At 43.4% G+C, this 13,722-nt stretch overlaps 1 protein-coding gene across 1 annotated transcript in view; it reads right to left on the bottom strand.

The window, feature by feature from the left end:
• Positions 1-369: 369 nt before the first annotated feature.
• LOC132378690 (uncharacterized) overlaps positions 370-13,722 on the bottom strand; it is a 48,775-nt gene continuing 35,422 nt past the window's right edge. Inside the window, exon 3 of the mRNA XM_059945796.1 lies at positions 370-803. The gene's annotated coding sequence lies outside the window, so the exon portion shown is untranslated. The remainder of the gene's footprint in view (positions 804-13,722) is intronic.

The raw sequence follows: 13,722 nt of genomic DNA, 5'->3' as shown, positions 1-13,722 counted from the left end.
AACCTGGTGGAGAATGACTCAAGGTGAAATGGCGAGCTGAAAGACCTGGCAATTGATGGAAGCTACATCTATTTAGAGGAGAGGGGATGCCAGACTAATTTTCATATTAAGAAATACGTCAAGTTTTGCTAAGGATGTTAAAAGGGGACTTCAAAGGTTTCAAAGGAACATTTAATGTCAGAGAGGTACATACAATATACATCCTGAAATTCTTTTTCTTCGCAAACATCCACGAAAACAGAGGAGGCCCCCAAAGAATGAATGACAGTTAAATGTTAGAACCCCAAAGTCCCCCCTCCCCCAGCTCCCCTCCCTCCCACGCTTAAGTGGCAGGAAGCAACAATTCCCCTCCCCACCTCACTGGCAAAAAATAACATCAGCACCCGCCACCGAGCACTCAAGTGTGAGCAAAGCTGCAACAAAGACACAGACGTGCAGTACTCCAAAGACTACTCATTCACCCAGTATTCGACAAACCACAGGCTCTCTCTCATGAATAAAGGAGAAAGAGATTAATCCATTTCACAGCGAGAGGGGAGGCATAACAAACAACTCGCTGGTTTACAATGTTAAAAGTCTGTTGTGTTGCTTTTTCCAAGCTCTGGAAACCTCTGATCTTCCAGCTCCCACGACACACCGGTCCGGGATCCGCCCACCTCCAGAGTCCTGAGATCCTAGGCCTCTAAAGGTGAGCCTAACTCTTAGGCCGCCGCCTTGGCCAGTCGTGACACCCCAAGTGGGTCCCATTCCCGCAAAGAACCGAAGTCAACTTGTGGCTCTGGGTCAGGGTCGTCAAAAGAACCCTGAAAAGGAAAAATGGAGATACTAAAGATGGAAATAGAGCTGTTTTTGAAGACGAAGCTTAGTATGTGGAAATTATAGTGGCAAGCTCAGATTTGGCATTCTTGTTAACTCTTTGATTTTGTATCATCCTCCAGTGATGTCAGAGAACACCTGTTAATGGGCTAAATATAATCCTACCTTTTATTAATTCATAAACTTCAAAAAGGTACTTTACAAAACCTGCTATTCAGTGGCATACTGAAATATGTTATGTTGCAGAATAAATGTATTTTTCAAGCTCATTTAAATTATTCTTTGATATGACAGGAGATTGCTTCTTTAATCTCTAATCTGTTAACGTCACTCTAGTTAGAGACACTTATTAACATTTAACATCATCACTTGTAGCAACATAAAAAGTGGAAATTAATATCCTTTCCTACATGAAAAGCTTCAACCCTGCAGCAGTTATATAAAAAAATAGATTGGAATCTGGAGCTCATGGTCATAAGACTTAAAAAAAACATTGAATGGGTTTCGGAGGCTTGAAAGCCCTCACAGTTAATCTGCTTTCCTCTGCAAGAAATATCCACAATGAAAGAAATTTACAAGATTAAGTTTACAACCCCAAGCACTGGTGGAAAATGTAAAAAAACTAAACTGGGTTCAAAGGTCACCAACAAATATTTAACTCAAGCAATTCATAAGATCTGAATCTATTTTGAGGTGGCCTCCTTTATCCCAAGGCCAAGATGTGTCTTATGACCTAAATGTGCCAACACCATTATGCTTCACTTGACTATTATGTCAAAAAATGTTGGCACTATTATTATTACAGAAGTTCATTGTCAGTATGGTTGTAGTTCCTTTAATGATAATTTAAATATGGCCACAGGGAACTGCCTAATGCTTCCAATCCCAGGCTTTCAGACTCCCAAGAAACTGGGCAGTAGTTCCATGTTGTTATTGGGATAAGATCAGTGAGTGTTTGCTTGATATGGTACAGGGGTCAGAAAGGACTTTAGTGATCATCTGTGATTGGCAAGCAGTTCCAATGATAGTCTGTTGCTGTTCTTTCACAGAAAGCGTAGATAATTTATTTATAGCTTGCTTCAATGAATAGTTCTCAGCTACCACAATGCTGAGTTGGTTTTACAGTATATACAAAAACCAACAAATTTTAGTTTTCAAACCAGAGTAAGTGGTATGTATTTGGCACTGCTGTAAAAAAACACTGTGACTTCAAGGCTTCTAGCTTGATAACGACATGGACATGTGACAAATTGCTTCAGGGCTTGCTCCATTGCTTTGGGAAAGGTGGTGGAGCAAATGGTCGTGCTATGTTGCATCTTCTGACTTTGTGAGTTTGCTCAGTTTTACACCAAAGAATACAAGGCATTCTGAAAATGCATTAATCCAAGATTAACACCCACTATGATTATGTATTTGCTGCGTTAATATAAGCAGAAATATAATTCAGGGATTTGACCAGTCCTCTCATTGAAATTCACCTGAGATTAGCTGTGTGTGAGAAGAGAAAAAAGCAAGGGGAAGCAGCTGATTGTGATGGAAAGTGGAATTTGAAAAGTCTCTAGCAAGATGTGAGACTCAGAATGTAAAGATACCATAGACTCTAGCATAGTTCATTTTTAATTAGGGTTGTTCTAAATACCAATTCATTCAGTCTGGCCTAATTTACACATGCCAATGGCTTGTTACTCTGCAACTGTTACATAGAATCCAAAATTATTTGAAATGTGTAAACAATGTTCCCTGTGGATGAATTCCATGCTTTTCTTATAATTAGTATTAGTTTTTCCTGAAAAATATAGACAATTAAAAATGCTTTGTCAATTATTGAATATATTTTCATGGTCGGGTCTTCACAGTCACTGGTTGATTAGAATGCTTATATCATTACAGTTGATGTTCTCTGACCGAGCTCCTTCATAATGTTGCTTGATGGCATCTTAGGGAAATTTAATAAGATATTGCAAGCTTAGCATTGTCAGAGATGGAATGAAAACATTGTGGCAGAGTGAATGCAGTCCCTAGCAAGCAAGAGCTACTAAATTAAAAAGAGATGGTTGTCTTTTTTTGGTTCAGGGAAGAATACACAAAAGACAGTGGATTTTAATGAGATCTAAAATGAATCACGGCTGTGATGATCTGGTTGCATTTATGAGCCTGTAACAGTAACTGATAACACCAGTTATATATCAGCACAGCACATCGATGCCATCTGGAACAGCACTGGCTCCCTTGCAAGAAATAACTTGAAATATTTGAGGCCACTTCGACACAGACTTAAAGAGCATTATAAACAGCAGTTAGTCCAATAAACAACAGACCAGTACAGAACATCAGACGCATTAACGGCATTTGAGATCTAAAATTTTGCAGTTATGCTGAACTTTGCTTGACTTCAGGGCATCTAAAATTGCCTTACCAAAATCTTCTTTCCGAGAGCAATGTAATGAAGTCAGCCTTCAGCAAGCGCCTGTACACCTCAATGAAATAAATTAAGAGGCAATCAGTGTTTTGTACCACTGGCTGAGGGAAAATATTAAAGTGAACTTCCAGCATTCTCTTTAAAAGCGCAATGTGGAATCAGTGAGAATGCTGACTGAATCCAGAGAGCAACTTCTGATTCAAAGTTCAATGGAAATTTGACTTTCAATTGAAGTTCAAATTGATACATTTGTTATCAATGTACAGACATGTACAATGTACAGACATCAATGTACAGTATATGAACTTATACTGCTTAGAGTTTAGTTTTTTTTGCATTGGAAAATAAAAAATACAACAGAATTCACAAAGAACTGTACATAAGCAAAGATGGACAAACAACTAATATACAAAAGAAAACAAATAAATAAAATATATAATATTGAGAGCATGAGTTACAAAGACTCTTTGAACGTGAGTCTGTAGGTTTTAGAATCAGTGCAGAGTAGTGGTGAATGACGTTATCCAGGCCAGTTCAGGAGCCTGATGGTTGTAGGGTAATAACGTTTCTGAGCCTGGTGGTGTGATACCTCTTGCCCAAAGTAAAGTTCATTATCAAAATACTATTTGTCTCCATCCTCACTATTAATTCTATTCCCTTCCCCCAGTTCAATCCTCTGATTGGTTCCAGATATTCACCAAGTATATTTCTTTGATTCAATTGAAGGACCCAAAATCACATCGACTTCCAGTTTCAGCTATTCATTGGTGTAGGTCTCAACCATACATTCATTTCTTTAAACCCTTGTTTTTCAAACGGCTTTGTGGAATTGACCTCATACAAAGTGTAGTTGACCAAAGTTTGTTGGCAATTTTTTTGTTACCTGTACCTAAACAAATGGTTCCACAGCCTGTTAAAGGTATGTTAAAGATCATGAGAACCATAGACAGGGTAAGAGCACATAGTCTTCCCAGTAATGGAAGAACAAGAAATCACAGGTTAAAAATCAAAGGTGAGAGATTTAAAAGGCTTATTAAGATAGCTTTTTCATGCAAAGCATGTGATGCACCATCAATAACTCTCTGAGATATCGGCTTTTATTGGCTGGAAGAAAGAACAAGCAGCAATTGACCACCAAACTGCATCCTGGAGACTGAGACCGGGGCGGAGTCCCCAATCGCCTTTATACCAGGGTCCTTGGGAGGAGCCACAGGAGCAGTCAGCGGGGGGTGGGGGGGGGGGCCTGTCTATGTAGTTCACCACAGCATGGCATCTATTTATAATAAGATGCCAGAACTAGTGGATAAAGTGGGCATATTGTCAGAATTTAAAAGCCATCTTGTTAAGTGCCTTTATAGAAGAGGTTTCGAGGTCTACGGGCCAAATATAGCGGATGAGACCAACTCACTGGGCAATCCAGTTGGCAAGGACGAGTTGGGCCAATGTGCCTGTGCTGTATCTCTCCATGAATCTAGAGATTATGGGATAAGTAAGTAACGACTATTGAAACATTAGAAGCACGTAAATGAAGTGAATAGTTTGTAATGGAGGAAGTGCAGCAGGTACTTTGTTCAGTACAATGCTCTACAACAGCAAAGAGCTGAAGGTGAGATGATCTATTTTTGTGGTGTCACTTGAGGGATGAATATTGATATGGAAGATGGGGAAACTCCACTGCCCTTTTTCAGAATAATGCCATCAGGTCCGATACCCCTAACTGAGATGATAGATCAGAGTTTCAATGTAATGACATATTAGAAAGAGAACGCCTGTGATACTGTATCTGTGACTGCACTGATTTACCAGTCTAGAAAACAGACTCCAGAGTAGGTCCGTGACCCACAATGTTCTAACTCGAGACAAGTCTACCACCAACTGAGCAATGACTGATACCATGCATGAGAGTGTGTCTTTGTTTATTTTTATATACAGATATGTAAAATTAAATCACACTGAGATAGAGGGGGGAAAGATAAGCAGTGTTATTTTAGTTTGCTTTGGAAGGAATTCAAAGGTGATTACTTGATAGCTTATGGTGCACAGTACCTTGTTTTCTTACTCTGTGCTGAATATTGGTTCCAGCTCAGGTTTTCGGTACTCAGTGGGAAAAGAAACACAGGCACAAAGTACTTTGTACTTGTGTAGTTAAATCCACCCAAATGAATGCAGTCTTCACTCTTTCTCAGGTCTGTCAAGGACTATAAAATGATTCGTGACCTGAGAGCAGGGATGTATTATTCATGCTGTTTGCAAGGGTGCAGGATGAGAAATCCAGTTGTCCAACCAGGAAGCATGCTCCTTCTTTGTAACCTCAGCCTTGTTGCCAAGTATTTAAAACAAATATGACCAAGAAACTTGATACACTGCAGAAATGAATTCTGTCAGACCCCAAAGAACATGATAGGCTGCACGAGTGTGAATGGTTAAGTATTTTCAACTGCGAAAAGAATATCTGTTTTCTTTTGCCTGCTTTTTTTTTCTTGAAGACATGGTTACAGAGTGTCGGTGCACCCTTTAATCGCCATAATCAAGAGGTCATTCCTTGTGTGTGCCAGGCAACTTATATCTCAATCTTGCTGTCACTGTCACTGAAATGATCCTGGTGGGGGATGTTGACTGGGACTATTGCACCAACTCTGGGTAGGACTGGTGCTGGGAATATTAGTTGACTACCTGGAATGACACACTTGCTGCAGAAGGCACGTGGAATAACATATTCTTTAAAATAAGCTGCCAGAGGAGGAGGAAGTTTCTTCAAATGATACAACATTAAGACCTGTGTATGTGTTGCAGCTAATAATATTGGTTCATTGGCGATATTTGTTCCTTTCATGATATCACTTCTTTAAAGTTGTATTATTTACTGCAATACCATGTGAAAAGGAAGGATCCAGTAGGACCCTGTCTGAAGGAAAGGAATTTCAATTGGATAAGCTGACTTCGTGAAGTGTTTTCTGACTTTGATACTTTTGTTGATAGTTAAAGTTGTCAACCATCTTAGAAAGTAATGAATGAAATGAATGAATGAATGAATGAAATATGTTTATTGTCATTACATAGTACAATTTTCATGCACCAATACAGCGAAAATGAGTTTGCAAGTCTCATACTCAATATCATAAAACAACAAATAAAATAGATAAGCAATAAATAAAATCAAGTAACAACACACACAAAATGCTGGTGGAACACAGCAGGTCAGGCAGCATCTATAGGGAGAAGCGCTGTCAACATTTTGGGCCGAGACCCTTCATCAGGATCAAATCAAGTAACCAGCCAGTACAAGCAATGTCTAGCAGTAGAAAAGCGCAACTCAGATGCGTGACAGCCATAAAACCAGTATTAAAAGTAGCAATGTAACAAATTTATGAATGATGCTTGATCGATTAGTTCAGAGCAATTATAGCTTTGGGGAAAAAGCTATTTTTCAGTCTGGAAGTGTGGGCATAGAAAATATAATGTCTTCCAGATGGAAGAAGTTCAAGCAGATGATTGCATGGGTGTGTATTGTCCTTACAGATGCTTGTAGCTTTCCTTAGGCAGCGTGAGCTGTAGGTGTCCTCCAGGACTGGGAGCTGTGTCTGGATGATCTTCTGTGTGCTGGAGACGACCTGCTGAAGTGCTTTCCTATCAGCTGCTGTACAACTGAGATACCACACAGTATGTTAAGGTGCTCTCTATGGTGCAGCGGTAAAAGGTCACCAGCATCTGTTCAAGTAGACCAGCTTTCTTTAGCGTCCTGAGGAAAAACAAGTGTTGCTGTGCTTTCTTAACTATCATTGCGGTGTTAGTGGACCCTGTAAGGTCTTCAGAGATGTGTATTCCCAGAAACCTGAAACTGGACACTCTCCCCACTATGTCTCCGGTAATGTAGACTGGAGCGTACTCGTCATCCCTGACTTTCTAAAGTTGATAATTAGCTCTTTAGCCTTTGCTATATTAGGAGACAGGTTGTTCTCTGAGCACCAGCTCACTAAGTTCTGTACCTCCGCTCTGTACGCTGATCCGTCTCTGTTGGAGATCAACCCGACTACTGTTGTGTTGTCTGCGAATGTGACGATGGTACAAGATTAGAAGGGAGATGCTGAGACATGGTGTCAGAAGTTATGATTGATGAAATTTAGATGTCATGTATGAATTAGAGGACTGCACATAGGGCATGGTCCCTCAGAATTGACTCATTATGTGGGGGCGGGGTGATTCATTTCAGAGGGTACACAATGAAACAGTAACTTGTCTGAGAAAAGCAGAAGTAAGAGTCTGCACAGTGTATTGAGTAAGCACTTGGGGATAGTTTGCAATACAGATAAAGTTAAGATGTTATTCCATCCCTTTGGTCATGAGGGGAGAAAATTACACTTAGGCGAATGAGTCTCAGCCAAGTAGATATTGGGTGCACAGCAAGCACACAGCAATCCTCTAAAATCTGATTTATCATTTCAATGTTACTTAAAACAGAATTAAATCTTCTTTCCACAGATACTGCCTGACCTGAATGTTTCCAACATTTTTATTTTATAAATTCTGGTTCCTAATACACAGTTCTAACAAATTCTTTTGCCTTACCTAAAGAAGTAGGATGCATTTGTTATGGTGGGTTTACAGCAATTGCATACAATGCCATAGTTGTTCACCACAAATGATGATGATGGGATAGTAATGTGCTTTGTAGTTTTTAAAGTGGAATGCTGAAAAGTTGGGGCAGAGAGAGCTTTCATTCGGAGGCCAAGTCAGCCCAAGGAGTACCTGGTGCAATTCTACTCTCCGCATGACCATGAGGGTCAAAATGTGCAATGGAAGAGGTACTTACTGCAGTTGCAGTTCTACTCATGACCAAGGAGATGGTGTTGGAAGGAGATTTACGGATCCCTGGGCTTTATTCCATGCCAGGCAGGACATGCACCAACAGGAATGTTTGCAACTGAACTGGAGTGGAACCAATATCCTCGATTTGCTCGTGGTGCTCAGAAGGTTTTAAATGAGAATGGCAAGTGAGTGGGAGCCACAGCAGAGGGGCAACTGGTATGGTTCTAAGGATGAAAAAGACGAGTTGACAAGCAAAGAAGGACAGCAAGGCTAATCAACACGGTGGGACTGGTGGGCTGAAATCTGTTTATTTCAGCATTAGGAGTATTATGAGTAAGGAGGATGAACTGGATTAGTACTTGGAATTACAATATTGGAGTCGTTGCAGAGACCTGATGGTGTGAGGGACCGGGTTGACAGCTGGATGTTGTTGCTTCAGATGTGATAGGGAGGTGGGTTAAAAGAGGTGAAGGGTTGCACTACGGTTCAAGGAGAATACCACAGCAGTCACAGAGGGCAATAACAAAGGTACAACTATGCTGAAGAGGTTACACTCCATGCCCCTAATAGCCACCAATAAGTGGAGGAAGAGAAATACAGACAGATTATGCAAAGAATGGGAACAATATGGTTGTCATAGTGGGGCATGCTATCTTCCCCAGATAGGAAGGAATTTCTTCAGTCCATCCATGAGGGTTTCTTAAAGCAGTATGTGGAGTGTCCAGCTGGAGGAGAAAACATATTGGACCTGGTTTTGAGAAAAGAGCCAAGCTAGTGATAGTGATAATAGTGGATAGATCTGAAGGTGCATGAGTATTTTGTGAAGAATGACCATAGCTCAGTTTGTTTTAAGATAGTTTTGAGTAAGGATAAAACTGGGATCTTGTGGGAAGGTAGTACAGTAAATTAGGGAAGGGCAAATTATGATAGGATAAGGCAGGAGCCAAGGAGCATTGACTGGAAGCAACTGTTGCCCGAAAAGCTGACATGTGGGAGTCATTTAAAGACCAGCTGATCAAAGTTCAAGATTGGCTGATTTAGGAGAGAAAGATGCATAGAACCCAGGGTGAATTGCAAGCTTGTATTCAGAACTGGTTTGTCCATAGAATATTAGGTGTGGAAGGCTATTATTCTGGCTGGAGATTCATGACTGGTCAGTTCCACAAGGATCAGTGCTAGGACTTCTGTTGTTTGTGATTTAGATGAATGTATAAATGGTTGGATTAACAAGTTTGCAGATGGCACCAAGAGTGGTGAAGATGTGGACAGTGTAAAGGGCTATCAAAGAACACAATTGGGTATAAATCTATTGCAGATATGGGCAGAATAGTGGCAAATGGAGTTTAATCTGGTCAAATGTAAAATGTTGCCGTTTGGAAGATCAAACAAAAGGGGGAAGTATGATAGCATTGAGGTACAGCGGGATCTTGGGGTGCAGATCCATACTTCACTGCAATGTGGCTCAGCAAGGGAATAAGGTAGTAAAAGAAGAGTATGGCATACTTCTCCTCATTGTTAGTGTTGTTGAATATAAATGTAAGGAAGTCCTGCTGTAACTGCATAAAACTTTACTTAGACTGCACTTGGAATATGCATGGAGTTCTGGATGTGGAGAAGGTGCAGAAGAGGTTTATTGGGATACTGCAACACCCACACAAAACCCACACAGCAGGCCAGGCAGCATCTATAGGAAGAAGTACAGTCGACGTTTTGGCCGAGACCCTTTGTCAGGACTAACTGAAAGAAGAGATTGTAAGTGGGAGAGGGAGGGGGAGATCTGAAATGATAGGAGAAGACAGGAGAGGGTGGGATGAAGCCAAGAGCTGGAAAGTTGATTGGAAAAAGGGATACACAGCTGGAGAAGGGAAAGGATCATCTCTCCTATTTTCTCTATATATAATACAGTTTACATTGTAAATATCTGCTGGTATTTTTATGTCTATATGCACATTTAATTCCAAATCCACAATTTAACTCCAACTTAATTTTAAATAATGCTTTATTCTTTGTAATTGCAGAATATTGTTTTTCGTTGCATGTTTTACCCTGACCAACACACCACAGAAAATTCATAATACGTGTAAATGTATCGTGAATGAAGGTGATCTTTGATTAAAAATCGTGGTTCCATAAACAGTAATGTGGTAATGATCTGACCACCTGGTTTACATGCTGGTGCAAGAGTAAACCTTGATCAGGTCACCAGAGGAAACTCCCCTGATCTTCAAATAGTAGCCCAGATAGGGCAGATGCAGCTGGGATTCAGCATCTTATCGAAAACGCAGCACTTCCCATTATTACCGGGCCGGAGCACGCAGTCAGCTCCCGAGAGTGAAAATGAATCTGCAACCTTCTGAACTGAGGGATGAGTGCTGCCACTGAGCCGAGGCTGACACAACCCGATGGCAATGCAAATGGGTGGAAGTGTACATCTTGTAGATCACCACGGTTCCGTTTTGTAAGCTCTTACTTTGTAAGTTGGTTATGCAAAGCGCAACAATGCAACATTACAGTGTGTCTTTTAGCTAATTGACAGCCATATAAAAACAGATTATTATGGTTGTGGCATGAATATCTGGAACAGCAAGGTAACTGGTCTTTCCAGAATGATTATTGGTTACTTATCTATGTATTTACTTCTGCTGTTTGGCTGCAATGTCTAATTAATAACAGGAACACTGATTTAGCTCAGCTGATTATAAAGCCAGTAATTGACATTGATGCTAAATGCAGAGCCAGTTTCGTCCATAGCTGGAGGAAATTTAGTTCTGGTTGGGTTATTACCTCCTGTATATGTGACATGATTTCTGTAGTTTAGTTTGTCAGATGGCAATTTTGTACTCTATTAGCTCTTCTTTGTATGTGATACAAAAGGAGGAAATCCTCAGGTCTGTGGAGAGTTTCAGATTCGGATTAGTTTATTGGAATTCCTTGTTCACATGAAGCTTACAGAGAAAATACCTGGTAATAATACGCATGACGATTAATACAATGACAGCACGAAACAGCGAAATGGTGCAAAGATAGGAAAGCAAAGCTGAAGTACTGTAAAATGAAATGTTAAGGAGACAATAGTGGAAAAGCCAAGAGAAGAGGGGTCATCTGTGGAAAGGGCGAACAGCGTCAAGTTTCTGGTAATCAGTATCTCAGAGGACCTATCCTGGGCCAAATACATTGATGAAATCTGAAGAAAGGCACACCAACAGCTATAGTTCATTAGGAGTTTGAGGGGATTCACAAGAGTCGAAGTACTGTGATGAGCATTTAGTCCACATTGACAGACAAGGAAGCTCTTTAACTCAACAACCATTTTATTGTGATAGACACAAAACAGACGAGACACCATGACCCAGAGAGTGAACCCGGCCAGTCTCACACAGACGGGGAAGGTGACTGTCACACACCCTGGTTAGAGTTAGGGTGACCCCCAAATACACAAGCAAATTACTGTATGATCCAAGTTAAAATGTGACAATAAATGAACTGGAACTTCCCACCGTAATCCCACAAAAGCATTTTAACACAAGAACAATAAACCGTACAGGTCATTAGAAACATGGGGGCGGGCTGTCGACCATGCTCCCCCCTCCCCAGAGTGTCACACTGCCCACACCCGAGGGGTCAGCCGTCCCTGGCAACACCAGAATCCGTAGTAAAGTACAAGAGTTGTGGTGGGCGTGGGCACTGCCGCCTGTTTGTGTGTGGCAAGAGGCAGGGCCTCTGGAGTGTCACTTCCTTCCTTCAGCCTCACGGGGTTAGTGGTGACTGAGGGCTGACATGTTGCTAGCCAGTCCCAATGCAGTATGACTGCTTTCCGCCAGGCAACTGCACCCGATTTACCACATCAGAGATGTGGTCCAGCACCTCTCCTGGCCCCTTCCAATGGCTTCCAAGCCTGGACGATAGTCCCTTCTTCTGAGAGGGGCAGTCGACCCACACTGGGGCCCCCACCATGTACTGCTGCATCGGCATCCTAGACCAGTTGCCTGGCCCCTTCAGGGTCTCGCAAGCGTCGCAACTGTGCATGAACAGCTCCACGTCCTGCCTGTACCCAGGCCAGTAGAAGTGTTCACGCAGCCTGCCCTATGTCTTTGCAACTCCAAGATGGCCGGCCCCCACCAGCCTGAGCACTGACTGCAGCACCATGATGTAGAGCCCCTGGGGGACCACCAGCTGCAAGCGATGTCTATCCCCATCGGATAACTGTCACCGCCTGAACAGCAACCGGTCGCGCACCTCCAGTGTTCCCCACTGCGAGTGTAGGGCCTTGGTCTCTGGGCCCAGGGCGGAGGCCTCTGCCCACTCCGGCCATCATCCCACACTCAGCCATTCCCTCACCCGGGCCAGCACGGAATCGCTCACCTGTTCGCTGCGCAGTTGCAGGTCCATGGTGAGGAGGTCGTCGCTGGCTGTCACTGTTGCTTGTCCATGGTACAGCTGTGCTGCGTTGGGCCGTTGCTGGGTGTGCTGCTGTGCCGTGAAACTGATGGTGGTTGTGGCTCCTGCTGTGTCCGCTTCCCGGAGCTACCCTGTCAGAGAGCCTCAGCATCAGCACCGAGGTACAGTGTTGCCCTCGACACGTCCACACGGGTCCCCCAGCAGGATAGCAGGTCCAGGCCAAGGATGCAGGACTCTCAATATCAGCAAGTCACACCTCCCTCGTGCTCCACTGCATTTTTCGCAACTGCGATGCGCAGCCTCCTCTTCCCTCGCATTGCCGCACAGTCGCCGGTGACCATAGCTAGGATGGATGATAGCGATGGTTGACCCTGTACCCACCAACACATGACATCTGATGCCCTCCAGCATGCAGTCCACGTGTAAGCCTTGCTCTTCACCCAAATGGCCCACCCGGAGGGGTGACAACAGAGGGATTCTGCTGTAGGATTCAGACAGCACTGCCTGATTGGCATTTCCCGATGGCTGCTCTGAGCTGTGGTGTGTGCAGAGCATTCCCGGGCCAAAAGATCTGTCTCACCACACTGGTAGCAGAGGTCGTTTTGTGGCCGCCAGAGGGGAGGGCGTTCCTCCTGTGCCTCGGTGACACAAGCCCGGGCCACGGCCTGCGGGGCAATGCTGGAACAACTTGGGGGGCTAAAACTGCTTCTGCCCTCTCCACCTTGACCAGTGCCAGGTCCAGCGATAATGATGATGTCAGGCAGATGCGCTGCTAAAGGCACTCCAGCGTTAGCACCTTCCTGGGCCACAGGAAGGAATTGGGGGTAGCCATGCCAAGCACAGTGGCGGAGATCAGCGCCCCCAGTCTTTCTGCCGTACACTGTAACACTGTTTTTCACTCATTGCTCTCACCCATGGCCTCTGCTCAAAACTCCACTCCAGCACCACTACGAGAGCCCTGTAGTCATGCTGCTCTGCTGGCATTAGGTTGAGGGGGACCCACAGGGCATCTCCCTCCAGTGCCACGGCAGGGTGCATCGCCGTCTCAGCGGGGCTCCACTGTTGTGCCAGATAAGGCTTCTGGCAGCTGGTACCATTGTATCTGGGGATCTTCAGGGTAGACCTTCAGGCGCAAACGTTGGGGCCCTCTGATCTTCCTTTTGCTTCGGTGGTGTCTGCTATAGTGTCCATCCTTCCAATGCTACAGTGTCTTCAGTTCACTGGGTCGGGTCGCGACGGAGGCGGGTGATGTGTCCCACTCTGTCCCCCTGGTTGGGAAGCCT

Source organism: Hypanus sabinus, chromosome 20 (assembly GCF_030144855.1).
Source record: "Hypanus sabinus isolate sHypSab1 chromosome 20, sHypSab1.hap1, whole genome shotgun sequence".
Taxonomy (NCBI): Eukaryota; Metazoa; Chordata; class Chondrichthyes; order Myliobatiformes; family Dasyatidae; genus Hypanus; species Hypanus sabinus.
The sequence above is the reverse complement of the archived record's forward strand: the minus strand, read 5'-3'. Positions and strand labels throughout refer to the sequence as shown.